The sequence below is a fragment of the Dendropsophus ebraccatus genome, chromosome 6 (genome assembly GCF_027789765.1).
Source record: "Dendropsophus ebraccatus isolate aDenEbr1 chromosome 6, aDenEbr1.pat, whole genome shotgun sequence".
In the NCBI taxonomy this organism is placed as follows: domain Eukaryota; kingdom Metazoa; phylum Chordata; class Amphibia; order Anura; family Hylidae; genus Dendropsophus; species Dendropsophus ebraccatus.
The window spans coordinates 74,459,464-74,484,547 of NC_091459.1; positions in this window are offsets into that span (position 1 = coordinate 74,459,464).

Genomic DNA, 25,084 nt, shown 5'->3' on the forward strand with positions numbered 1-25,084 from the left:
TATAAGCCTGATTAGCACATAGGTTATAAAAGACCAAACGGTGCCAGGGACGCCGCCATTTGCCCTACACCTGAAGACGCTCCTGTGTGGAGTGAAACTAGTTGTGGAGGCGGTGTTTGGATTTTAAAATTATATTACCATAGTCCATTTAAGCTCAGTTAGTCTGCAGATAACTTGAGTTACACGTGTACCACTTTATAGTGAACATAGATAGTTTATGGTTGGACTGTGGTGTAGTGGTTTTAATCTTACAATTTCACATCATTATTTTACTCTTTAATTATTAAAAGTTACGTTTTATCCGTCATTCGGGGATACTCTGGCTTTTTTGGGCCCATGGCCCTCTGTGTTGCCAATATATATATATATATATATATATATATATATATATATATATATATAAATAGCCAGTAATCCCTGATTAGTAAGGCACATTTTCTTTGAGTTTGTTTAAACCATTGTATGGGCACACAGCCGGGCTCAGAAGGGAAGGAGTGCCAATTAGCATTTTCCGTGCAGATTTTTCTGAAGAAGTTTCTGAGCGCCAGGTGCGTTTGCAGAGCCCCTGTAATGTCTACAGAATAGAACCCCCCCAAAAGTCACCATATTTTGGAAAGTGCACCCCTCAAAGAATTCATCTTGGGGTAGGATGAGCATTTTGGCCTCACAGGTATTAGAGGAAAGTATTCAAAATTGGCCAGTAAAAATGAAAAACTTGAATTTTTCCAATAATATGTTAGTTTAGTTTGAAATTTCTAAATTTCTCAAGGAACAGGAGAAAAAATGTCCCCTAAAACCTGTAAAGCAGGTTCTCCTGAGTACAACGGTACCCCATATGTGGGCATAAACCACTGTATTGGCACACAGCAGGGCTCAGAAGGGAAGAAGCACCAATTTTCTGGAGCAAAACCGCAGCTAGTAATAGTTATTAGAATAGCGCAGTTACTAAAATACAATAATAGGTAATATGGGGTGGTTACGGACAGTCTGGGGTGGTTACGGGTAATCTGGAGGTGGTTACGGGTAATCTGGGGTGGATACGGGTAATCTGGGGTGGATACGGTCAACATGGGGTGGTTACAGGCAACCTGGGGTGGTTAGAGGCAACCTGGGGTGGTTATGGGCAACGTGGAGTGGATACGGACAACCTGCTGTGGTTACAGACAATCTAGGGTGGTTACAGGCAACCTGCTGTGGTTACGGGTGGTGATGTGCGAATAGTAAGATATTCGTACGAATATCTTGCGCATATTCGAATATTCGATCGAATATTCAATCCCATTAAAGTCTATGGCAACAACTATTCGATTAGTGAAAAACATCTATTTGATCATTTGGAGGGTAATAGTGGAAGCTGGGGGATTTGAACGCTATCGAACATCGAATATTTGAATATCTCACTATTCGATTGAATATCTATTCGATCGAACAGTATTCACTCATCACCAGAAAATCTGGGGTGGTTACGGACAATCTGGGGTGGGTACGGACAATCTGGGGTGGTTACAGACAATCTGGGGTGGTTACAGGCAACCTGCTGTGGTTACGGATAAACTGAGGTGCTAATAGGTAATCTGAGGTGGGTACCTGTAATCTGGTGTGGTTACGGGCAATCTGGAGGGGGTCACTGGCAATTTGGCGTGGTTAGAGGCAAGGTGCAGTGGTCAGAGGCAAGGTGCGGTGGTCAGAGGCAAGGTGCGGTGGTCAGAGGCAAGGTGCGGTGGTCAGAGGAAAGGTGCGGTGGTCAGTGGCAACGTGCGGTGGTCAGTGGCAACATGCGGTGGTCAGAGGCAAGGTGCGGTGGTCAGAGGCGACGTGCGGTGGTTACTGGCAAGGTGCGGTGGTTACGGGCAACGTGCCGTGTTTACGTGTAATCTGGGGGGTTACGTGCAATCTGACGTGATTACGTACAACCTGGGGTGATTACGGGCAACCTGCGGTGGTTATGGGTAATCTGGGGGGGTTTAGGGGTAATTTGGGAGTAAACTGCAATTATTACTATAATAAAAAAGTGTGTGTTTTATTTTTTGTATGTTTCACTGTATTACTATGATTACTGTGATATTTTTTATCACAGTAATCATAGTTCAGTGACAGAGACCAAATTAGTCTCTGTCACTTTAAATTTTCAGAGTTGGCTAGTTGTGGAGCACATGCACACTTCATAACCAGCAAGGACGTTGAGGAGGAAGGCGCTCCCAGGATCAGGTGAGTATATGGTGTAGGGGGGGTGACTGGGGGACGGGGGGGACTGGGGGGGGGGGCAACTTGGGGGGTGGGGGCACATCACTTTTTATCCCCTGTCACCAATCATTCATGGTGACAGGGGATAAAAAGTTCCGGGGAGCACATGGCACAAGCGATCAGTGGTATATAGTATATACCGCTGATCGCTTGTACCGGGACCCCACAGGGGGGTCCCCGATCACTGCCCCATGCTCTCCGCTACCTCCGGTGGCAGAGAGCATGGGGCTTTCATTCATTTTTTCTTTTTGATCACTGTGAACAGACTTAGGTCTGTTCACAGTGATGGCGGCGGCCATCTGGGATCTGATGGCCGCCGCGGGGAGGGGGGGTTAGTGACTGGGGCACTAGGGGGGTTGATCTGGGATCTGATTTTACTTATTTCATCTCCCCCCACCGTGGATTCACGGTGGGGGGACATGAAATACAGCGGCGGCACCGGCCCATTAGTGACCGCCGTATCGTCGGTCACTAAGGGGTTAATGGGGGTCAGCTGCGGAATCGCAGCTGATTCTCATTACCTCCGGTCCCGGACACAGATGAGAGGGGGATTGCTATCACTGCAGCGATCTCGCTCTCATCAGTAACCCCGTCAGTAACAGGAACGTATATATACATTCCTACTGCACGGGGTATGTGCAATAGGAACGTATATATACATGTTACTGACGTGAAGGGGTTAAAATCTGCCTATAGCTCCTTCAACATGTTTTGCTGCATTCGCAGTGAACCATTGCTATCAAGCCTCCAATAGTAGAAGAGAGAGCCATAGAACATAGGAGGCTTAATAGCAACTCTTCCTGGTTACACTGTGGATGCAGCGAAACATGTTGAAGGTGCTATAGATTTTATTCGTATTTAAGATTAAAAGCTATATTTTCGTTGGGTCCCATTACAGAGGACGTTTGTCCCTAGGCGTTTAGCCTGAGGAATTAGGAGTAGATTATGCATTTCCAAAGCTTCATGATTGGCTTTCAGCATGTTTCTTTTTTTTTTTTTTTTTTTTAAACCGAGCACTCAGGCACTACAATGTGATCAGTTGAGCAGCAAGCTTTACCAAGCAGCCAAACGTTTGATTGAGCGCTATGCTTAATAGAGCATTGTTGAAGGCTACTCATGAATCATCCATTAATTATACAAAATATGCAAAAGACTTGGCCAGCTTTATCTATCTATCTATCTATCTATCTATCTATCTATCTATCTATCTATCTATCTACATCTATCTATCTATCTATCTATCTATCTATCTAGATCTGTGCTTCTAAAATTGTGTCATGCTGTTGAGGCAAATATATTATTTATTTATTTATTTATTTATTGCTTAACCCATTTCGCACTTTTGATTAACGTGTGTCATCATATTGGGTCTAGGAACCACAAATGGGTGTGGTGATGACAGTATATCCAAATATCATATCTAGTCAATTGCTGCTTATCTAGTCAATTGCTGCTAAGCAAAATTTACAAAAGGAATTTGAAGTTTTTAACTGACATTTGATCAAACTGTATAATGCTGCGTTTACACGGAACGATTATCTTTCAAATTTGCACGATAACGATCGAATTCAAACGATAATCGTACGTGTAAACGCAGCAAACAATCAAGCAACGAGCGAGAAATCGTTCATTTTGATCATGTTCTCAAATAGTCGTTCGCAAAAAATTTGCAGATCATTCGGTGAATGACTGTTTACACGGATTTATCATATGTGCGAGATAGGCTTAAGTGATCGCAAAATGATCGCAAAACGATCGCAAAACAGGTAATTGCCTAGGGGTTAGGGTCCATTTACACAGAAACATTATTTGACAGATTATCTACCAAAGATTTGAAGCCAAAGCCAGAAATGGATTTGAAAATAGGAGACATCTCAGGCTTTCCTTTATGACCTGATCCCTGTTTATATTCTGTTTCTGGCTTTGGCCTCAAATCTTTGGCAGATAATCTTCAGATAATCTTCCTGTGTAAAACTTTCTGTGTTCTGTGGACCCTTACTCGTTTTTTTACTACCAAACTATTTTTGGACCCATTTTTTAGCAATAAACTTGAAATTATCCTTTAGAGAGTCTGTATGTCACATAGTACACAGATAAACTACAGAGGCCATAACATTTTGATATCTATTATTTGCCTCCTCATTGAATTTATTTATTGCTATTATACATATCTTTAACCCCTTGTTCCAAAATGAACATCATGAAGTTCCTGGGACATCATAATGTGCAGGGACTCTATTATGTTCCCAACAATGTTATAAAACAAGGGAGTTCCTTTATCATGATCATCCTGGAATGTCATGATGTGCAGGGGCTCTATGAAGCAAACCTAGTAGCTGAGCTTGCTTCATAAAGCATAAAGACTGATAGTAGCCGGGTCCTTACTGTTAATGACAGGTCGCTGCCATCATGCAGCCGTCCACCATTAACCCCTTCAGTGGCACACCATTTAACTGTCAGTGAGAGGAACTGCTCTCCTGTCACTGTCCAATCGAGGACCTCTGCAGTGTGTTTCCAGAGGTCCCGATCAGTTTGTGCGAATGCGGGAGATCATACACTTAGCTCTCTGTGGTCTGACAGACGATCTTCTAATAGAGTCTGCCTAAAAAATCGCTGATAGTACTGATACTAAAAAAAAAAAAACATTGCAGATCTTTTTTGACACATCAGAAAAAATGATCAAAAGGCACTGTAGGTGGAAAAATAAAAGCGCCATGGCTCTTAAAAGACAAGGAGGAAAAAAATTAAACAGCTAAAATGAAAAATTGCCTGGTCATTTAGGCCAAAATAGGCAAGGCAAGGGGTTAATGAGTTTATTGAAAGTACACACATTAACTGTTATTTACTTTCAGCTAACTAGAGATGCATCACAACACAAGGACCAATCTAGACCAATCCCTGCTGTAGACATTTACTTTTTTTTGTTGTTCAAATGCAGTTGTGCATATATGAGAACTTCTTCTGGATGATGATTTACTCCGCCTATCTAATCAGTCGCTAAGGGGTCTCCAAGAAAAGCTGGCTCTTTGCTACCAGACCACAGTGATGGTGTGATTAGTAGAAGATACACAGGGATAGGGTGACTGGTAGCTGTTTTTGTGTCACACTGTAAACACTCCAAAATAAATGGTTGTAAACAAGTCTGGGGGTGCTACCCAGTAATTCAATGCCAGAGAAAACACATGAATGCATGAGGTACTTCCACTGGATAACATTTTCCTCGTGCTGGCTGGGAATGGAGAATGATCAGACAATATCCTAACTCCAGCACCAACTCCTCCTTACTGTGGTATCAGAATCTGACCTCAGCATAAGGTCCTTGCTAGTGATGAGCGAGTACTAAAATGCTTGGGTGCTCGTTACTCGAGACGAGTATTTCCCGAAACTCGAGTGTTCGTGTCGAGTTACGAACCCCATTGAAGTCAATGGGAGACTCGAGTATTTTTGCAGGAGACTCAAATTCGGTAGAGGGAAGGTTGTGTCAACCTCAGAAATGGATGGAAACACAGCGGAAATGGACAGGAAACAGCAGGGGCAGCATGTATGCATGCCTCTTAGGCTGCCTAATGGCACCATTATGACTACCTGTAATTCTGTGCAACAGCCTGGTTAAAACAGAGGGACAGCAATGCATTCTGGAACCTGTAGTACTGAGTACAACCAGGAAATACAGAAACACAAAGCAGAACAAAAAAACTCAAAACAAATGGATTTTTGGTAGTTTCAAAACTGGGATAGATAGGTAATAAATAATGCTATATGCTTCTGCAGAAGTTTCATTTTTTCTTGCCTCGATCCAGAGTCCCCCTTTAAGAAAAAAAATATATATATTAAATTAAGAAAAAAGTACAATATATCTATACATTGTGTCTTAGTAAGGGGTGGTGTGGTACATCATAGAGCAAATGTTTGGGGGGGAAACACATATCCTTCTAAACTATCAAAGTGGTAAAAGTGAACTCAAACTGCAATCAAACAACAACAACAACCAATAAAAAGTGAGATAAGTGCAGAGGGCCCTCAGCAGAGTGCGGCATCTGTTCCTTCCTGATCATCACTTCCCGATAGACAAACAGAAACAAAAAGGTGATGACCTGACCACCTCTACCCTATTTTGGCAACTGTTGGGGGTAAGGAGGCTGACATGTCAATATGAAAGTTATAGTTATGTCAATCGTTCTATGAAGTGATAGTTACCCTCCCCTTTAAGGCACAAATAGCATTACCAAACTATTAACTGTGGCGGTGTGTATCCTAAACGTCATTTTTGTCAACTCAATTTCCTCACTCTCCTCTTCACTTTGAGTTACATCCTTGACAACAACCTCACTGTCTGACAACCGGGTCTCATCGTCATCATCAGACACCTCTTCCAACTACGCTTGCAAGTCCCCACTCTCATCACCCACTGACTGCGTGAGCTGCATAGTTTGGGCATCAGGACAGATCGACTGCTCCGGTTGCTGTGACTCAAGGAAGGGTCCAGAAAAGAGTTCCTAGGAGCATGGTGGTGGATCTGAATCCCTTCTTTCCCTTGACGGGCCAGGCTGTGGGGAAGGAGGCTGAGCTAATGGCTGGACCTACTGTAGATACACGCTGTGATACCCCCTTACAATGAGCAGTGAAGTTTTAGGCTATGTTAACACTAAGTAAAACTACGGCCGTAGTTCTCGCCGAAGAAGTGGCCGGAATTCAGTGAATTCCTGCCGCAAAAAGCCCTGTCAGTTCACACAGTAAAGCAAGCGGCTCCAGACGCTTGCTTCACTGTGGGCTATGGGAAGCTCTGTTGCGAGCACGCGCTGATGCTCTGCATCAGAGCTCCGTGGCCGGAAAGATCACCCAGCCGGTACTTAAGTTGATCCGGGCTGAGTTGATTCCGGGGTCACGGAACGGCCGGGTGTTCATGTAGTGTGAACATAGCCTTATAATGGTGTAGTACAAATCCCAGCAATACAGTGTAGTACCCACTAGTTTAGGGTGGGCTGTACAGTACTATCTGGTACTGGCTGGACCTAGATGCACACTGTGATACCCCCGTGATACCCCGTCAAATGAGCAGTGAAGTTTTATAAAGGTGTACTACGAATCCCAGCAATACAGTGTAGTACCCACTAGTTTAGCCAATCGCGTCTGAGCAGCTGATGACGCTGCAGAATGCGACCGGCACTAGGGACGGTCGAAGCGGTTCGGCCCGGCCGGCCGAAGATGACGTTTGGCACAAGATGACCGACATGAGCGACACGGATCAGGTATGTATAATGCACCAACACTTCCGGGTACACGTGCGGAAGTGGTGGAACACGGGAAGGGGGGGGGGGGCGATTCACAGACATAACATATATTACAAAGTTGTATAACTTTGTAATGTGTGTTATTCTGTGAATAATTTCTTAGCGCCGCACTACCCCTTTAAAGGGAAATTTAAAAAAAAATATATTAAATAAATCAGAATTCTTAAACAACAATGATTTATTGTTGATTATTTTTTAATTTTCTATTTGGCTATTTATATTTTTAAATAATCCTAAATTTTGCAGTTAGGAAGCTAAGGGGTTATCCACGGCTACAAAAACGTGGCCACTTTCTTTCAGACACAGCACCACTCCAGTCTCCAGTTCAGGTGTGGTTTTCAATTAAGCTTTATTCATTATATTTGTTATTTGTTTAATATCACACCTTGTTGATTTGATAATAGTCTGTTTTTAAAGATAGAAGTACAGTATTAATGAAGACTTATTTATTAATGTAGACTTGTTTGGGGGGAGAAAGCGAGTTTGAATCAAAATAGTTTTTTTGTTTTTGCCTACTTCAAAGTCCAAAAAACAATTTTTGGTCTCTCAGCTGAATTTATTATCTAAAAGAGTAAATACATTTATTCGACTTTTTGGTCAGAAATATGAAGGGTAACAAGACTATTCTAGAGGTACTGGAATCAGGAAAGCTGAAGAAAGAAAGGTCGAAGCTCTGCTCCTCAGTTAAAATGCTGGTCCAGAGTTTCAATTTGTTTCAATTTAAGTTCATCACTAGTGTTAAATGTATCCAGGCATGCTTCCCCTACAAACAGCACTCACTGCTAACTGTCATTGTGTTTGTTATTTGGTCAGACATATTCTACAGTGGTGTGGTTGTCATAGAAGCCATGTAAGAGACCCTGTAATTTGAATGTTAACACTTTAAATCCTTTAAAGAGTATCTAAGAGAAGGCAAATTTAAATTGAATTAGATGGAAAAACCACCCACTACTACCGCCTCTGCCGACCTGATTGATCCTGCCTGGTAAACAGTTACTTTTTCGACCTAAAAACAAAAATTGATTTTGTGGCCCTTGGGAGCATTCAATTTGCAAAACACAGCAAGGAGATCAGTGAAAAAAGTCCATTGAAGTACTCCATCGAAAGTCTCCACTGATGCCCCCAAAATTTAAATATGCAAAAAAAAGAGTCTGTGGAGCCTCGGTTGCGAGTCTCAAAACACGGGAATAGTCAAATATCCCTGTTGCCAGGAGGTGCCTCAAGTATTCAAGTTGATTAGATTGAAAAAATAAATAAATAAAAATAAATGAAAGATTGAATTAATTTGATGAGTAATAAACCATACTAGAGAATCATTATACTAATTTTCTAAAGGAAATTATTGAAATGGATAGCTGTTACTATGTGTACCTAAAATACAGAAGAGAACTGCGAGAATGTGAAGATGTTCTAAAGCATCACTATGACCATGCTGCATTTTCACTGTCTGTTCTTTTGATTTGAAATCGAAGATTAAAAAAAACAGCTGATAAAGTGGCCTTTACCGATCTGCTGGCTTCTGCCTTTGAAACAGCTACAAAATGAAATGAAGGCAGAGGATACCCCTCAATGGGAGATGTACGGGTTATTTTTGACACCTATATTTAGGAGAAACTGTAATTATCCTCCAGAACAGTAAACTGTAAACATGGAAGAACTCATAGCCTAAAATCTGGCTTTAAGAAAATACATCTAACAGACGAAGAGATTAGTGGGAAAAAAGGGGATCTGCAATGCAGATTATAAAAAAATGGGCTCTGTACCCACTCAGGATAAAATTAAACCACCAACTCCTCCGTAAGAAACATTGATACATCTAACAGATGGAGAGATTATTGAAAAAAGTGGATCTTTAATGCAGACTGTCAAAAATGGGCTCTGTACCCACTCAGGATAAAATCCAACCACAAACTCCTCTATAAGAGACATTGATACATGTCAAGAATAGCAGGTAAGACAAGACACCAGACAGTGGGCCCTGAATCTGACCCCACCCACTGTCACCTGCCTACTTGCCTCGGTCGACCCTAGGCGGTCGCGGACAACCACGAAGACAATCCCTATGCTGTATACGTGCACAACATAAAACGCAGACAGACAGACAAACACAATGCGGGAAGTCAACTAGCCAAGTCAGAAACCGAGCGAGCAACGCAGTACAAAATCAGAACCAAACGGAGAGTCAGGGGACAGGCAAAAGGTCAGAATCCAGGCAAGACAATAGAGAAAGGATAAAGCAGAATGCAGGGAACTGGGGAGCTGGGATCAGAGACAACTAATAGCCAGCGAAGTGAGCTGGTCAGTGAATCATACTTATACTGGGTCAGGGGGCCAGATCAGCACACCATTGGCCCGACCCCCTGATCCCAAACACACATCAGCTGTCATGCTATGGACTGAGTGTGGAAGCGATCCGCCCCTCAGCCCGAGCATGATGCCGTTCAGCTGAAGCGTCTGGACGGCCGCCGCGAGTGACTCGGAGCCGCGGCGTCCCTGGTAACCAAGGACGCCGTCGGGTCTCCGTGACGTCACCCGGCTGGCGCGGCCGCGTCGGCACTGAGTCCTAGCGCCGACCGACGGAGCCGGGAGAGCAGATGACGCCGCAGGAGCGCTGGCAGGTGAGTTCTTAACAATACATCTAACAGATTAAGAGATTATTTTAAAAAAAGTGGACCTGCAATGCAGACTGTCAAAAATGGACTCTGTACCCATTTAGGATAAAATCAAACCACAAACTCCTCTGTAAGAAACATCGATACATCAAAGAGATGAAGAGATTATTTAAAAAAAAATATATGGATCTGCAATGCAGACTGTCAAAAATCGGCTCTGTACCCACTCAGGATAAAATCAAACCACAAACTCCTCTGTAAGAAACATCAATACATCCAACAGATGTAGAGATTATTGAAAAAAAATGGATCTGCAATGCAAACTGTCAAAAATGTGCTCTGTACCCACGCAGGATAAAATTAAACAACAACATTCTCTGTAAAAAAAAAAAAACATCGATACGTCTAACAGATGAAGAAATTTTTAGGAAAAAAAAGTGGATCTGCAATGCAGACTGTCAAAAATTGGCTTTTTACCCACTGAGAATAAATTGGTACCATTGGTGGCAGCGAGAAGAGCCCAGCGGGGAACTTGCAGGTTGCTGTTGAACTAAATCAAGTAGCAGGAGAGAAAGAGGCATTTAAAAAAATAACCATTTTAAGGAGAAAGAGGATGTATGTAGTGCGCATCACATTCATACAGGTGTGTTTTTCAAAAATATATTCTGTTAAAACACTTGGAATTCTAGCTGTGACCTTGACCGTGCTTACTGGTCTGTGTGTCTGTAGTCAGATGGACCTTGGTGGACACAGCCAACGCGCTTGAGATATTTGAGACTGGCAGCTGTACGGCATGCAGGTCACAGTGGTGGTCTGCCATGTTGGTGGCGGTGGGGAGGGTCCGACCGGGTCTTTGAGTGGAGATAGTGCTTGGTCTTGCTGCACCGGCACATCGGCAGAATAGGGACACTTTGGCTTGGAAGTGGAGGAGGCGGCGGTAGATGTGACGGTAGTGCCAGGGCCAGAACGTGGGGGAAGCACTACCTTGTGCACTACTTCTATCTCCCCTTCCTACACCTGATATCGCTCACTTACCACCTCTGGTTCTCACCATGTTCACAAGATAGATATGAAATCTTAGAAAGAAGATAAAAAAAAAAATCAAAACCAAAATTGGTATGAGGGAAAGATGTTAAAAAGAACTCCCTATCCAACAGATATATGCAAGACCAAATATTAAAATTAAAATTATTGTTCTTTATTAAATATATTTCAAAAAATCAACATTAATAAAATGCATATAATAAGAGCTGGAGCCTATACAAATCCCCAATAAATACAAATCAATAGGTAATTTACATACATGTGTACTGGACACTGTGCATATATAGGACAAGTAATATAACTTACAGTGGATAAGGGTAAATGGATCACATCAGGAATCAATATACATTACCGCCTAGTGTGTCCCTAGCACATGTAACCACCGCACCACTCATCCAACGCGCGTTTTGCGTATTGCTTTATTGAGGGTGATGTCACAAGTACTGATCTCTCTCTTTTTATATCCCATTAGACAAATCAGGTACATACCCCCACACGTGTGCCACTGCAGGCTTGTAATGAAAAGCTGTCCTATGTATCCCCGGTAAAACCGGAAATTATGTAACTGGGTCACCGGGTCATTTCTATAGGCTCCAGCTCCAATTATATGTATTTTATTATTGTTGATTTTTTTTTTTAATATATTTAATAAAGAACAATAATTTTCTTCTATTTGGTCTTGCATCTACAGTATCTGTTGGATGGGAGGTTCTTTTTAACATCTGTCCCCTTATACCCTTTTGGTTTTGTTTAAAGAGTAAAGTGTGCAACTTGCAAATTGGAGCCCTTTATACAAAAAAAAATCTACTGATCTACCCACTCTTGATAAATCCACGTACACAAATCAGATGTACAATTTATTCCTGGGTATAACAGATGTGAAGTATTCTGTATTTTTTTATGACGGACAAAGAACGTATGTCAGCTGATCAGAATACAGCTGTAATAACTAAACAAATGCAAGACGCAATTGAGGTGTACGTTTAATCACTATAACAGATGTCTACTATTTCAAATTTTTCCGAACGGACAGAGGACGTTTTTCAGCTTATTGGAATACAGCTGTAATAACTCAAGAAATGCACGTACACAAACAAGATGTACGTTTAATCACTGTATAACAGAGGTCTACTATTTCGTATTTTTCCTGATGGACAGAGGACGTTTTTACAGCTTATAGGAATACAGCTGTAATAACTCAAGAAATGTACGTACACAAGCAAGATGTACGTTTAATCTCTGTATAACAGATGCCTACTATTTCTCAGCACAGTGAGTGAGTGAGTAAGGAGACAATGGCGTCCAGAACACAGCACAGCGACTAATCGAACTGGCAGCATGCAGGCAGACGATGGTACATTGAGATTGCCGTCCATACACCACGCTGAATGAGGAATAAATGGTGCCCAGAACGTGGCACAATGACTTTTATGTGACATGGTCATGTGATTTTAGCAGCCAATGAGACCCCTATACCTCAGCAATTGACGTTTCTGCTCTACACTGATTGTCTGGCAAAAGAGGCGCTCGAACGCTAACTCGAACTAGCACTAACACTAAGGAACAAACAAGAGAGAAGTTGGAAGAACTGGGAAAAAGAGGTGTGTGAGAAATTAGAGGAACAGTGGCTGGTTTCATCTAATGACAATTATCATATAATTCAATTCAATATTATCCATAGTTTATACTGTACCCCTTTTTTCCTGAAATAAATGAAAGAACTATGTTGTAAGTTCTTGACAAGACTTCAGATGGTCAGAAATTGCTGCAAGTCACCCATTATTTATTTAAATATATTTATTATTTTTTTTCTTTTTTGTTTCCTTTTTTTTTTTTTTTTTTTGGGGGGGGTGATCATTATATGAAATATATTGTAAAGGAAAGCCATTTGGAATCTATATTTATAACTTTAAAGATATGTCATGTAAATGGCTTTGTATAAATGTATTGTTTATATGGAAATAAAAATACAATGGAAAATGGAAAAATATGATTAAATTCCTGTGCCTGCCACATCAGCTAAAACACTAAAACAGGTAAGCAAAAGGCATACACATAAATCCCTACATTACTCTCTATTAATAACCTATGCAACACTTTATAAGCAAAAAAAGTATTTAAATAAATAGTTTTATATTCATAAGATAAACATTGCATAAAATAACATTGCTTATTTACTTTATCCAGAATCATCCTCCACCCTATTCTGGCCTGTTTTGGAGAGAAGCAGCAAAATCTACCTTGTTAGCACAGTAGTATTTATGCTTCCTGACATGCAGCGGAACTTCTCTCTGCCTAACCTCAGATTGTGGCCCAATGTTTTTGTGTTTAGTTTTTTTATAAAAACATTTCTTCAGAACCTTATTCAACCCATTAACATATTTGGGCTATTTTTTACACACCATTTTTTGGGGGATGTTTGATGGCTGTCCTTTAGGATGACAGACGTTTTGAGGCCAAATATCTGTTATTTTATAATGATGGTCATTATTTTTACAATCACAGATATCGTTATAAAATTATAAAAGGACGTTATTTGGCCTTTCTAAAGGAACAGCCAAAAAAAAAATGGCCAAAAACCTAATGTTTGGCGGAGGTAGGGGGAGGTAATGGAGTGGGGTGGGGGGTTGACAATCTATTTAGTAAAGTTAAATCATTTTCTATATTACAGGAACAATCAACCCTATTGCACATTTTTTGTGTAACTGCCAAACAGGTAAATCTTACCTGCCAAACCTTCTCCTACATCTCTTAACCCCTTAAGGACCGGGCCTGAAATAACCTTAAGGACCGGAGCAAATTTTATGAATATGACCTGTGTAGCTTTATTCATTAATAACTTGGGAATGCTTTTACCTATCCGGCTGATTCTGAGACTGTTTTCTCGTGACATATTGTACTTCACATTTCTTGTAAATTGGAGTCGATACTTATAACGAATCTTTATGAAAAAACCTGAAATAACATGAAAAATTGTAAAAAAAAGCTTTTTTCCAACTTTAAAACTTTTCTGCTTATACAGAAAATGGTTATACCACATTAATTATATATTAAATAGCATTAGAAACATGTCTACTTTATGTTGGCGGCATTTATTAAACTATATTTCATTTTTTTAGACAATAGAAAGCGTAAAACCTTAGCAGCAAATTTCCAAATTTTCTGTTAAATTTCACAATTTTTAGGGACCTGTTTAGGTTTAAAGTGTATTTGAGGGGACTGTATGTTAGAAAGACCCACAAAGCACCCCATTTCAGAAACTGCACCCCCAAAACTCTGCAAAAGGACATCCACAAAGTTTTTTTTAACCCTTTAAGGGAGTCACAGAAATAAAAGCTAAGTGTGTGAAAAAATTGTAAAATTTAAATTTTCTGTGCAGAGATTTTTTTGTAATCCAATATTTTTCATAATTATAAACCTATTACCAAAGAAATGCACCCCAATATTTATTGCCCCATTTCTGCAGTTCATAGAATACCCCATATGTGGTCCTATTGTGCTATTTGACACAACCACAAGCCTCAGATGTAAAGGGGCGCCTAGTAAATTTCAATGGCTCCGTTATATTTGGACATTTCTGACTGTACCACTTCAGGTTGGCAGAGGCTCTGGGGTGCCAAAACCTAAAAAACACCCCTAAAGGGACACCATTTGGAAGACTACACCCCTCAAGGAATGTGACAAGGGGTGCGGTGAGCATCTGGACCCCACAGGTGCTTCACAGATTTTCCAAACAATATGGCGTGAAAAAAGACAAAAGTATTTTTTACACTAAAACGTTGTTCTAGCCTTCAATTTTTCATTTTCACAAAGGGATAAAAACAAAAACACAAAACAAGTAGCGCAGTTTCTCCCGAGTACGGAAATAACCCACATGTGGACATAAAGTGCCAAGCGGGCAGAGCACGAGCGTCCAAAGGGAAGGAGCGCCAATTGGCTTTTGGAAGCTGGATTTCACTGGAACGGATTTCAAGGGCCACGTCACATTTACAGAGCCCTCGTGCTGCCAAAAAACTGGAAACCCCCCACAAGTGACCCCATTCTGGAAACTACACCCCTCAAGGAATCTAACAAGGGGTGCAGTGAGCATATGGACCCCACTGGTGACGGACACAAATGTGTAAAAAAAATCTGACGTGAAAGTGAAATTTTTCATTTTTTCACTATCACGGCACAAATGTGCCCATCATCAAGGGGTCCATATCCTCATTGCACCCCTTGTTAGATTCCTTGAGGGGTTGAGTTTCCAGAATGGGGTCACTTCTGGGGGGTTTCCAGTGTTTTGGCAGCACGAGGGCTCTGTAAATGCGACATGGCGTTCATCATCCGTTCTAGCCAAATCCAACCTCCAAAATCCAAATGGCGCTCCTTACCTTTGGAGGCTTACCCTGCTCCCACATGGCGCTTTATGTCCACATATGGGGTATTTACGGACTCGGGGGAAATTGCTCTACACATTTTGTGGTTTTTTTTCTCTTTTAACCCCTTGTGAAAATGATAATTTCAAGGCTAGACCAACATTATAGTGTAAAAAATTTAATATTTCATTTTCACGCCACATTGTTTCACATTTGTGCCCTTGACGAGTGGGGTCCATATGCTCATTACACCCCTTGCTACATTCCTTGAGGGGTGTAGTTTCAATAAAGGGGGAGTTTCAACTGTCTTGGCAACACAGGGGCCTTTTGAATGCAACATTGCCCCTCAAAATCCATTCCAGCCAAATCCAGCCTCAAAAAACCAAATGGCGCTCCTTCCCTTTGCAGGCTTACCCTGCACCCGCATGGCGCTTTATGTCCACATGTGGGGTATTTCCGTACTTAGAGGAAATTGCTCTACACATTTTGTGTTTTTTTTAAATCTTTTAGCCCCTTGTGAAAATGGAAAAAATCATGACAAGATCAATGATTTAGAGTAAAAATTTTAAAAAAATTACACTAAATATTGGTCTAGCCTTGATTTTTTTCCATTTCCACAAGGGGTTAAAAAAGAAAATAAACACAAAGCGTGTAGGGTAATTTCCCCTGAGTACGAAAATACCCCACATGTGGACATATTGTGCCATATGGGCACAGGGCAAGCCACCAAAGGGACAGAGCGCCATTTAGAGGCTGGAATGGAGGATGGAGGCCATGTCACAATTACAAAGCTCCTGTGCTGCCAGGACAGTAGAAACCCCCCCACAAGTGACCCCATTCTGGAAATTACACCCCATAAGGAATCTAACAAGGGGTGCAGTGAGCATATGGACTCCACTGGTAACAGACACATATGTAGAACATGTGCCGTGAAAATAAAAAATATATTTTTTTTCATTTTCACATCCCAAATGTGTCTGTCACCAGGGGGCCATATCCCCTCTGCCCCCCTTGTTAGATTCCTTATGGGGTGTAGTTTCCAGAATGGGATCACTTGTGGGAGGTTTCTACTGTCCTGGCCGCACAGAGGCTTTGTAATTGCATCATGGCATCCTCTAATGGGAATGGCGGCCATACCTATTCAGCTGGGGAAAAGGGACAATTCTAATTTATTTGGGGGTATTAGGCCAATTATTAGTTTATAAGGTTGAAAATGACAGGAGTCCATGAAATTCAACCTGTGTTGATCCAGAGGAAGGCAAAAAAAAACCTTGTAAGGCAGACAACAGTAGCCTCATCACTGGGAAAAAAATTCCTTCCCTACTCCATAATGGCAATCAGAATAATCCCTGGATCAACGTGACCCCTGAAATAGGAATAAGGGACAGATTTTAAAAATTTAGAACTCTAATGACATGTGGTACGCCTTGCAGCGATCCAGTATGCAGAGGTCAGGGTGATCTGGACAGGTGGCACACTGGAAAATATTGTCCTTCCTGATCCCCCTGTTACCCCACACTCTGCACTTCTTCTGAGGTCTCCTGTTTTCTAGTGTGGGGGACGTCACCTGGAAAATGTTGCCCTGGTGCGATACGGGGTCCTTCATATCCAGACGCACTGCTCCGCTCCATGGCTGCTAAATATTAAGGCTTTATTACTGCTTCTGATATTTTCAGATCATGCTGCAAGCTACAGTAGCTCGGGCAGCAAGGGACCGGAAGACGGGGTGCTGGTATAAAAGTTATCCGTACTGGTGGTAACCTTTATCCAGCAGTTGTAAGATCAGTTCCCGAACTATCTTCCCACTAACTCCAAGGATGGGGGGGGGCATCTGAGGGCTGGATTCGGGTGTCCCTTCCTTCATACACTCTAAGGGTACGTGCACACTGCGGAATGGAGAAGGATAACCCTTTGTGCATTCCGCAGCTGGCACCCACCGGCAGACTGATGCAGGCGCGCGTTTCCGTCCGTGTTATAGTCTCAATTCTATGCACTGCGGATTCCGCTCTCCGTCCAATGTGTTCATTCTTTGGACTGACGATGGAATCCGCCCATGCATAGGATGGAGTCTATGACATGGGTGGAGACACCCGGCGGGTGCCAGCTGCGGAATGCACAAAGGGTTATCCTTCGCCATTCCGCAGTGTGCACATACCCTAAATCTGTAAGTGTACCCTGAGGTACTCTCACAGAGTTTGTAGAATTTCACTCCATACCGTCATCTCTTAATGGGACGGTACTGGCGGAAAAGACGTGTCTGGGGGGCAGCGTACAATACGCTACCCCCAGAAACGTCACTGGATGATAAGGATGAGGATGAATGGAGGAAAGAAGGATCCCCCATTCATCCTCACTGGCTGTTTCGGTGTCGGAGGCAATAATAGCGTATGCTTCCGACACCGAAAACACCCTGGGGGCCATTTTTATATAGGGATTGGTATATGGGGTATGTAGTGGTGTAGTGTAAAACTTTATTCAATGTAGTGTAGTGTAATGTAGTGTTTTTTTTAACATTCAGTATAATAAAAAAACCTATGCCAAAAATGGTGTTGCTAAAAAATGCCACACTTATGTGCAGCACTTATCAGCAGACCGTGGCAGTAGGATATAGAAAAAAATCACCCTACGACAAAAAGGAAGAGTTGCTGATTAGCAGCGCACTTATGTGCGATGCAGATCAACACTCAGCGGCGTAAGGGTGCGGAAAATACAAAAAAAAAAAATTGAAAAAAAAAAACATTTACTACAAGCCGAACATTCCTATAGCTGCTGATAAGTGTATTACACTTTTCAGCCGCTAGAGGGCAGCAGAGCGCCGAAAAAAAGTCGAGGACATCCGAGGGGCCAATGGAAAAGGCCGAAGACCCAAACGGAAGAAGATGATGTCACGGAACCCGGAAGACACCGATCGGGACCCCGATCACGGCAATCGGGATGTGGCACCGTGGCCACCATTACTTTTAACAGTAATGGCGGGCGGTGCTGTCTAGGACAGCACCGGCCACCATTATTTTTCAGGTCATCAGGTCACCGATGGCCCGGAAAGGTTCCGATCGCTGCTATTGGCTGATCTTAACTGATCAGCCAATAGCAGCGATCGTCGGCATGGGAGGGGGGTTAACAACCCCCCCATGTCGACAGGGAGAGATGGCCTACAGTGTATTTCAGCAAGCCATCTCTCCTGATCGCATGTGGCCGGTCCGCGGCGCCTTCTTAAAGGACCCGCGTACCGGTACGTCATGGGTCCTTAAGTAACAGTGATCAATGACGTACCGGAACGTCATGGGTCCTTAAGAGGTTAAAAAGATATTAAAAATAATAGGATCTAGAACAGACCCTTTTGGCACACCACTTGTAGCCAATCTTCAGAAAACACACCTACTGTATTAAAGAAAGTAATCTGCTAAAATGTTTCCATGGCACAGGGGATACTGAGTAAAGCCCCTATTAAACGGGGTAAATAGAAGGAGAAAGCGAGCGCCGACCTGTCAGGTAAGTGCTCGCCTGCTTCTCGTTTCCCACTCGCTGACAGCGCTATTACTGAAAGCACTGAAAGCAAGCAGGTAAGTCCCGGGGGGGAGGGGGTTATGGCGCGGAGAGCTGTGTGTGTGTAGGGGGGTGCCCATGGGATCCCTAGATCGTCCAGGCAGCCCATAGAAAATTGTGGCAGTTTTCTGCTGCCAATTCTTTTACATGGAGCTATGGCAACAGATCGCTTCTATCCAGATCATTTATGTTCAAACATGTTGAAAGAAAAAGATCAGCTGACATTGTGCATGTTGCTGATTGTTGATTCTATTACACAAAGCAATTATCAGCCGTAACGGTCTATATGGAACAAATACAGACGATAATCGTTTTGTGTAATAGGGCCTTAAGAAAAAGGTAGTTTGTACCTGGGTTAAAAGGGGCATTCCAATAAAGGGCTAAAAATGAAATTTTCTCAAAACTAACTGGGCATACTAACCAAGTCCCCCTGAGTTTTTTGAGGCATATGCCATCTTTCTAGCTGCTGCCGTTCCTGAGTTACAAGTTTTCCTAAAAGCTGATCCATATCCAAGATGAGGCCAGCTAGGAAAGTACATTTCCCAGCATGCATTGCACCTCAGAGCCAACTGCCAAGTATGTGCCTCATCTTGAGGTATCTACCCATCGCTGGCTCAATCTTGTTCTGTTTTACACTGTAAAAAAAATACTGTATCTATCAATATTTCATTTTTTTTCACACACCACTCTTATGGTATGGCAGTGTGGGGTATTGTAAGCAAGGTGAGTTTTTTTAGATTCTTAGAGAATTGGGTCGGGGGTGGGGGTGGGTTGCCTTAGATCAGGTCCCTTAAGTGTATCCTCTGCATAGCACACTTAATAAAGATAAGCAGGCTCCATTGTAGTGAAGTTTAACCTCTTAAGGACCCATGTCGTACCGGTACGTCATGGATCACTGTCACTTAAGGACCCATGACGTACCGGTACGCGGGTCCTTTAAGAGGGCGCCGCGGACCGGCCGCATGCGATCGGGAGAGATGGCCTGCAGAAATACACTGCAGGCCATCTCTCCCTGTCGGCATGGGGGGTTGTTAACCCCCCCCATGCCGACGATCGCCGCTATTGGCTTATCAGTTCAGATCAGCCAATAGCGGCGATCGGAACCTTTCCGGGTCATCGGTGACCCGATGACCCGGAAAAAATGGCGGTCGGTGCTGTCCGAGGACGGCACCGACCGCCATTACTGTAAAAAGTAATGGTGGCCAGGTGCCACCGGCCCGATCGCCGTGAACGGCGATCAAAGTCCCCAAATGTTATAAATACCTGCTCCGGACCCCTCAGCTAGGTAGCTGAGGGGTCCAGAGCAGGTATTCATACATTACTCACCTGTCCCGGGGTCCTGATCGGCGTCTTCCGGGTTCGCGGCGTCCTCGTGGTCTCGTTCGGGTCTTCGGCTTCTTCCGTGACGTCACGTTCGGCTATTTTCGGCTCCAGCGTTGAGTTTTCGGGATTTTCCGCTCTGCTGCCCTCTAGCGGCTGATATGTGTAATACACATATCAGCAGCTACAGGGATGTTCAGTATGTAATAAAGTTTTTTTTTTTTTTTTCAATTTTTTTTCTTCTATTTTCCGCACTTCTATCGCCGCTGAGTGTTGATCAGCATTGCACGAAAGTGCGCTGCTAATCAACAACTCCTCCTTTTTGGCGTAGGGTGTTTTTTTTCTCTATCCTACTGCCACAGTCTGCTGATAAGTGCCGCACATAAGTGCGGCATTTATCAGCAACACCATTTTTGGCGTAGTTTTTTTTTTTTATATACTTACTGTAAAAAAACACGTAAAAAACACTACATTACACCACACCACACTACATTGAATAAAGTTTGACACTACACCACTACATACCCCATATACTAGTCCCCGTATAAAGGCGTCAGAGGGATACGTTATTATTGCCTCCGACACCGAAACAGCCAGTGAGGATAAATGGGGGGATCCTTCGTTCCTCCATTCATCCTCATCCTCCAGTGACGTGTCTGGGGGTAGCGTAGCGTACGCTGCCCCCCAGACACGTCTTTTCTGCCAGTACCGTCCCAATAAGAGATCACGGTATGGCGTAAAATTCTACAAGCTCTGTGAGAGTACCTCAGGGTACACTTACAGATTTAGGGTACGTGCACACTGCGCAATGGCGAAAATAAACCTTTGTGCATTCCGCAGCTGGCACCCGCCGGCGGACTGATGCAGGCGCGCGTCTCCACCCGTGTCATAGACTCCATGTTATGCACAGGCGGATTCCGCTCTCTGTCCAACGTATTCATTCTTTGGACGGACGATGGAATCCGCCTGTGCATAGAATGGAGTCTATGACACGGACGGAGACGCGCGCCCGCATCAGTCCGCCGGTGGGTGCCAACTGCGGAATGCATGAAGGGTTATCCTTCGCCATTCCGCAGTGTGCACGTACCCTCAGAGTGTATGAAGGAAGGGACACCCGAATGCAGCCCCCAGATGCCCCCCCCCCCCTCCCCCCATCCTTGGAACAAGTGGGAAGATCGTCCGGGAACTGATCTTCCCTCTGCTGGATAAAGGTCACCACCTGTACGGGGATAACTTTTGTACCAGCGCCCCCTCTTCTGGTCCCTGGCTGCCCTGTAGCTTGCGGCACGATCCGTAAATATCAGAAGCCGTAATAGGGCCCTAATATTTAGCAGCCATGGAGCGGACCCAGCGCTTCTGGATATGAAGGACCCCCTATCGCACCAGGACAACATTTTCCAGGTGACGTCCCCCACACTGGAGAACGGGAGACCCCAGAAGAAGTGCAGAGTGTGACGTAACAGGGGGATCAGGAAGGACACCATTTTCCAGTGTGACACCTGTCCTGATCCCCCCGGCCTCTGCATACTGGATCGCTTCAAGGCGTACCACACGTCACTGGGGTTCTACATTATCTAAATTCTGTCCCTTATTCCTATTTCAGGGGTCACGTTGATCCAGGGATTATTCTGATCGCCATTATGGAGTCAGGAAGTAATTTTTTCCCAGTGATGAGGCTACTGTTGTCTGCCTCACGAGGGTTTTTGCCTTCTTCTGGATCAATACAGGTTGAGTTTGATGGACACCTGTCATTTTCAACCTTATAAACTAATAATTGGCCTAATACCCCTAAATAAATTAGAATTGTCCCTTTTCCCCAGCTAAGTAGGTATGGCCGCCATTCCCATTAGAGGATGCCATGCAATTACAAAGCCACTGTGCGGCCAGGACAGTAGAAACCCCCCACAAGTGACCCCATTCTGGAAACTACACCCCATTAGGAATCTAACAAGGGGGGCAGCGGGTATATGGCCCCCTGGTGACGGCCACATTTGGGACGTGAAAATGAAAAAAATGGTATTTTTTATTTTCACGGCACATGTTCTACACATGTGCCCGTCACCAGTGGGGTCCATATGCTCACTGCACCACTCGTTAGATTCCTTATAGGGTGTAGTTTCCAGAATGGGGTCACTTGTCAGGGGTTTCTACTGACCTGGCAGCACAGGAGCTGTGTAATTGCGACGTGGCCTCCATCCTCCATTCAAGCCTATAAATGGCGCTCTGTCCCTTTGGTGGCTTGCCCTGTGCCCATATGGCACATTATGCCCACATGTGGGGTATTTTCGTACTCAGGGGAAATTTTCTACCTGTTTTTTGTTCATTTTCTTTTTTAACCCCTTGTGGAAATGGAAAAAAATCAAGGCTAGACCAACATTTAGTGTAATTTTTTTAAAATTTTTACTCTAAATCATTAATCTTGTCATGATTTTTTCATTTTCACAAGGGGCTAAAAGGTAAAAAAAAAACACTAAATGTGTAGCGCAATTTCTCTGAGTACGGAAATACCCCACATGTGGACATAAAGCGCCATGCGGGTGCAGGGTAAGCCTCCAAAGGGAAGGAGCGCCATTTGGTTTTTTGAGGCTGGATTTGGCTGGATTGGATTTCGAGGGGCCATGTTGCATTTAAAAGGCCATTGTGTTGCCAAGACAGTTGAAACCCCCCACAAGTGACCCCATTATGGAAACTACACCCCTCAAGGAATGTAACAAGGGGTGTAGTGAGCATATGGACCCCACTGGAGACGGGCACAAATGTGGAACAATGTGGCGTGAAAATGAAATATTACATTTTTTACACTATAATGTTGGTCTAGCCTTGAATTTATCATTTTCAAAAGGGGTTAAAAGAGAAAAAAAAACACAAAATGTGTATAGCAATTTCCCCCGAGTCCGTAAATACCCCACATGTGGACATAAAGCGCCATGTGGGCGCAGGGCAAGCCTCCGAAGGGAAGGAGCGCCATTTGGATTTTGGAGGTTGGATTTGGCTACAATGGATTATGAACGCCATGTCGCATTTACAAAGCCCTTGTGCTGCCAAGACAGTGAAAACCCCCCATAAGTGACCCCATTATGGAAACTACACCCCTCATGGAATCTAACAAGGGGTGTAGTGAGCAAATGGACCCCTTGATGACGGGCAAATTTGTGCCGTGAAAGTGAAAAAATGAAATTTTTCACTTTCACGTCACATTGTTCCACATTTGTGCCCGTCATCAGTGGGGTCCATATGCTCACTGCACCCCTTGTTAGATTCCATGAGGGGTGTAGTTTCCAGAATGGGGTCACTTGTGGGGGGTTTCCAGTGTTTTGGCAGCACGAGGGCTTTATAAATGCGATGTGGCCCTTGAAATCCATTCCAGTGAAATCCAGCTTCCAAACGCTCCTTCCTTTTGGAGGCTCGTCCTGCGCCCGCTTCGCACTCTATGTCCACATGTGGGGTATTTCTGTACTCGGGAGCAACTGCGCTACACTTTTTGTGTCTTTTTTTTCCTTTTATCCCTTTGTGAAAATGAAAAATTGAAGGCTAGAACAACGTTTTAGTGTAAAAAATACTTTTGTCTTTTTTCACGCCACATTGTTCGGAAAATCTGTGAAGCACCTGTGGGGTCCAAATGCTCACTGCACCCCTTGTTACATTCCTTGAGGGGTTTAGTTTTCTAAATGGTGTCCCTTTAGGGGTGTTTCTTATGTTTTGGCACCCCAGAGCCTCTGCCAACCTGAAGTGGTACAGTCAGAAATGACCAAATATAATGGAGCCATTGAAATTCACTAGGCGCTCCTTTGTATCTGAGGCTTGTGGTTGCGTCAAATAGCACAATAGGGCCACATATGGGGTATTTCTATAAACTGCAGAAACGGGGCAATAATTATTGGGGTGCATTTCTCTGGTAATAGGGTCATAATTATGAAAAATATTGGATTACAATAAAATCTCTGCACAGAAAATAAAAATTTTCAAATTTCTTACACACTTAGCTTTTATTTCTGTGACTCCCCTAAAGGGTTAAAAAACTTTCTGGATGTGCTTTTGCAGAGTTTGGGGGGTGCAGTTTCTGAACTGGGGTGCTTCGTGGGGCTTTCTAACACACAGTCCCCTCAAATACACTTTAAACCTGAACAGGTCCCTAAAAATATCTGATTTTGAAATTTTACCGAAAATTTGGAAATTTGCTGCTAATGTTTTACGCTTTCTATTGTTTAAAAAAAATGAAAGATAGTTTAATAAATGCCGCCAACATAAAGTAGACATGTTGCTAATGCTATTTAATATATAATTTATGTGATATAACCATTTTCTGTAGAAGCAGAAAAGTTTTAAAGTTGGAAAAATGCATTTTTTCACAATTTTTCACGCTATTTAGTTTTTTTTCATAAAGATTTGTTATAAGTATCGACTCCAATATACTAGAAATGTGAAGTACAATATGTCACGAGAAAACAATCTCAGAATCAGCCGGATAGGTAAAAGCATCCCAAAGTTATTAATGAATAAAGTGACACTGGTCATATTCATAAAATTTACTCCGGTCCTTAACCCCTTAACGACATCGGGCGTAAACTTACGCCCTGGCGCCCTGGTACTTAGCGCATCAGGGCGTAAATTTACGCCCGATGTTTCCCCGATCGCTGCGTGTTCACACACAGCGGTCGGGAAAGATGGC